At 39.2% G+C, this 4,858-nt stretch overlaps 1 pseudogene; it reads left to right on the top strand.

Moving 5' to 3' along the window:
* The first annotated feature begins 462 nt into the window (after positions 1 to 462).
* On the top strand, positions 463 to 2,721 carry LOC149212136 (uncharacterized; annotated as a pseudogene).
* The last annotated feature ends 2,137 nt before the right edge of the window (positions 2,722 to 4,858 follow it).

Genomic DNA, 4,858 nt, shown 5'->3' with positions numbered 1-4,858 from the left:
AAGATGAAAGACCCATTGCTTTTGAAAGTCATCCAATCAAAGGAAAGTATTTACACAAAGTTATTTATGAGAAGGAAATGTTGGCAATACTACATGCACTTAAGAAATGGTGACCCTACCTAATGGGAAGACACTTCAAGGTAAAAACAGATCATGATAGTCTTAAATACTTTTAGAACAAAGATTATCCTCTAAAGAGCAACAAAAATGGGTCACAAAGATGTTGGGTTATGACTTTGAACTCATCTACAAAAAAGGGAAGCAAAATGTTGTGGCAAATGCACTCTCAAGAAAGGATGAGGATGTGGAAGCATTGTTGTGCACCATTTCTATTATCCTACCAGATTGGATAAACAAAGCAAGGGATGAATGGAAGAATGATGAAGAAGTGTGGGCACTCATTGAAAAGCTACAACAAGATCCTAGTACATCTTATACATTTAGCTGGAAAAATGATTCGTTATGGTACAAAGATCGCTTATACCTACGTAAGAATTCCGAACTCAAACAAAAGATTCTTATAGAATTGCACACTTCTCCCTTAGGAGGGCACTCAGGATTTTTAAAAACCTAGCACAACATTAAGAATGATTTTTTTTGGGATGACCTTAAATCAAATATTCAAAAGTTTGTGGCGGAATGTTTAGTTTGCCAACAAAATAAAGTTGAAACAATGAAGACCCCAGGTCTATTACAAACTTTATCCATTCCAAACCAACATTGGGAGGAGGTTTCAATGGATTTTTTCACAGGTTTACCTAAGTCTGAAGGAAAGAGTGTCATCATTGTGGTAGTCAACAGACTTACCAAGTATGCACACTTTTGTGCATTATCACGCATCCATTTAAAGCCAGTACAATTTCTACTGCATTTATGGAAACAATCCAAAAGCTACATGGAAACCCAAAGATTATTTTAAGCGACAAAGATCCCATTTTCACTAGAAATTTTTGGACAAAATTATTTTCTTGTCTCGGTACTCAGTTAGCTCATAGCTCATCTTATCATCCTCAATCTGATGGGCAAACTGAGATAGTAAACAAATGTTTGGAAGGATATCTTTGTTGCTTTGTATCTGATAAACAGACATAATGGGTCAAATGGTTGCCACTGGTTGAATGGTGGTATAACACTTCCTTCCATACTGCAGCAAAAATGACCCCATTTATGGCACTTTATGGATATCATCCACCATCCATCACATCATATTTAAGAGAAAATTCTAAGGTTCAAGCAATGGAACATCACATTGAGCATCAACAACAAGTTCTACAACTCCTAAAGGATAACCTCACATTGGCACAAAATAGAATGAAACAACAGGCATATCAACATCGCAGTGAAAGAAGTTTTGATGTAGGTGACTAGGTATTCCTTCGGCTATAACCATATAAACAAATGTCCTTCAAGCAAGCTAAGAAGGATAATAAACTATCACCAAAGTATTATGGTCTGTATAAGGTGTTGCAAAAGATTGGTACTATGGCATACAAATTGGAACTTCTTGCAACTTCCCGAGTGCACCCAGTTTTCCATGTTTCATGTTTAAAGAAGGTTATAGGTGACAAGCTCCCAGTTCAAACAATATTGCCAGAACTTGACGAGGAAGGAAAAATCATATTGGAACTGGAAGCAGTCACAGAAACAAGAACTCAATAGCTATGAAATCAATCAATTTCGGAGTATCTCATCAAGTGGAAGAACTTATCCGTTGAAGATTCCACATGGGAGGATGAGAATTTTATACATAAGCATCTAGAACTACTCAAGCGTTGAGGACAACACTTTTCGGAAGGAGAGGGGCATGTTAGGTCCCTATAATACTAGTGATTCCCCCATTACTATTGTCATTATATCCCTTATTGTTATTATTGTGCCCCTATTATCACCGTATTATTATTAGTGTGCCCCATGGAAACCCACTATTGTTATTGTTGTGCCCTTATGTTATTACTGTTATGTCAGCTTGATTATACTGTGACCCCTTAGACTCTTATATATAGAAGGGAGGTTTAATCATTTGTATCATCCAAGAATTGTTCATTTGTGTAATGTAAAGGAGGTTGCCCCCTTGAAGAGGTTGAATTCTAAGGCGTTGATCTATCTTTTCTATCTTTTTGTGAGTTGGTTTCCTAACACAAACACACACAAACACTTAGAAACACTGGAGCATCCTGTCAAAGCACCTCAATAACTTCACGACTTCGAGCATTCCTCCATATCGTTGTTCTTTCTTATCTATGCTTATGTTGCTTTATAGGTGAGACTTAGTAAGCTCACGCTTCCGCCAAGGGCACTACACATGATCAGTGCACTTACCTTCAGTCAGGAGCTACAGCTCTTCCACCTTCACTTAGCAAACCACATGGGTGTAGAGGGGCACTACCACTAGCTTCTTCAGCTCATCGTTGTCGTTACTTTGTTGGTGACATTGCTCAAGGTTCCGTTGTCATAGAGCTTTCTAATGACAATGGTGTGCTCCACGTCATTGGTGTTCTAGGGGTGTGGTTCATTCACATGAGGTTCATGCTCTGGATTCTACCCTTCATCCCTAAGAGTTACCAGATGGTCTACACTGAGGACCACGATGTAGTCAAGTGTGGTAGCCATGAAGCAATGATGCAGGCCAAGGTGGTCACTAACTTACAATTCAATTGGTATCTTTGTCATGATTCTTGTATCGACGGTCCTTCTATGCAAGAACAATCATCCTATAGTTAATTGTTAATCCATTCTATGCAACACTGCACTATAGTTTATGTTGACGGTGTTGGATTCCACCAACATTGCAAGGGAATCTCCCAAATGTGAAGTCCCAATTAGACCTCACATTGTTTGGTGTAGGATTCCCATCCGATCATAGGACCTGGCCATTGTTGGAATAGCAAGAAATACCTTGGTTACAATCGAACATAAGAGAACACAACGCCTCTTTGGGTCAGATTTAATGTGAGCTTTGTGAGGCTCCCAATGTAAGGTGTATAAGGGAGACTTACACGGCTAGAGAGAGAAATGAGCCACCCGTTAGAAAAGTAATAGTATTATCCTAAAGGGGGGCCGGGGGAAATGAGAGAGATTTGTGGAATACCTGCAGATTAGTCCACATAGTAAAAAACAATTGTTGATAGATGACATAGCTAAGCAATAAAATAGTTCATTAACTTAGTATGTGAATAAAACAACATAAATCGTACACATAACCATAATAGTTCAACTACATCTATGATAGATGAATAAAGGAATACCGACTCATTGAGCTTTCAATTATAGTGCAATATCCCAGGTACATTGTTACATGAGTGAATCATTGTATCCAATAGTGGAACATGAAGCCACAAATTGCTTCTCCAAATAATGGTATATCTCCTATGCAGTACAAGAGAAGCCAAGGGTAGGCCTCCAAAATCCTGACAAAAAGCCCCATGTTTGAGTTATGAGGAGCTATTTATAACAAACGCAATGACTTCTAAGCTTCCTTGAGACTCTTGAGTTCCTATGACTATTCATATTCTAATATGATTCATTACATTCCAGTGTGGCTTTTCATATTCCACATGTGTCCCTTGGCCTTCATTACACAACATTTATCACATAAGACAATTTACAAATGAGACGGTGGCCTAATAATACAAAACTGCTAAAGGACAAAATTCATCAAATGGATGGATCATTTGCTTCTTAATGGAGTTCACTTGTGATGTAAGTGTGCCATGCTCTGAACTTCTTTGTGATGGCCTCAACTCGAATTGACAAGTCTCCTTTGTAGCGCACCTTCACCTCCAATGCCTCTGATAGTATATCTTTGGAGCTTGATTGGACATTATTGCACAACCTTGAAAGCTTCATGTGTGATTTGATTGGTGCAAAGGCATACTCTTGAATAACATCTTTGGTCACCTCCAAGACTTCATGTTCTGTTACTTGCTTTATTTGTTCAATGTAATCCTTGATCTCCTGGAAGATGACCTCCCTGCCTTTGATTGCTTCAAGAGATTTGATGGTATGCATCCCTTGCTTCTATGTAAGAGACTCAAACTCATTATGCAGTCAGCTGTAGGCAGCCATGGTGTTAACCGAATATGCTCCAAGATGTGAGTAGTTTTGTAGGTGGAGTGTCAACTGCACTCTCAATTTATGCATAGATTTTATCCCTCTTTTCCAAATGTTGCAGGTCATTTGGATATTTGGCAGTCCACTCCTGCATCTAGTCAATTGCTTAGGTTATTATCTTTAGGAGTTTCACCACTTCTTGTGCATTCTTATGAATGTCAATGAGAGGAGCCATGACCTGTTGTATAAGTATCATCTCGTCATATAGTCATGCCATAGTGTCCTCCATTGGTCCCAATTCATCTAGCATGGTTGACTTCCATTCTGCGGTATTGGAGTTATGTGATGATAGTCGTTGGTTCTCCACTGCAAGATGTTCTACTTGTTGCTTCATCGCAACAAGTTCTCTTCTCAACCTGACATTCTCATTCAGCAAGTACTCTGAGTTATCCTGTGCCACTGTGGCGAATGCAACATTTGTCACCATGACCACCCTTGGATTCCTTCTAGTGTTGGAGGTGATCACCTTTTATGTCACTACTGAGACTGGATTCTGAGGATCCTGTGGGAAGTATCTATGCCTTTGCAGCATGATCCTCTTCTTTAATTGATTAAATGTTACATTGCATATGTCCATGACTCTATCTACTAGTGGAGGTGTGATCCCCATCTCTTTGAATGGAAGATGACCTCCCGTTAGTGGTTGTTCACCTGGAGTACTGGGCTCATCATCCATGGGATGGATGGTATCTTCTTCCTCTAACTACTCCTCCTCCATCTCGAGTCAGTTGTTCTTCTTCTAGCCTCT

The sequence above is a fragment of the Pinus tabuliformis genome, chromosome 1_1 (genome assembly GCF_031772625.1).
Source record: "Pinus tabuliformis cultivar Carrire ecotype Pingquan chromosome 1_1, CPIR1, whole genome shotgun sequence".
Taxonomy (NCBI): domain Eukaryota; kingdom Viridiplantae; phylum Streptophyta; class Pinopsida; order Pinales; family Pinaceae; genus Pinus; species Pinus tabuliformis.
The sequence above is the reverse complement of the archived record's forward strand: the minus strand, read 5'-3'. Positions and strand labels throughout refer to the sequence as shown.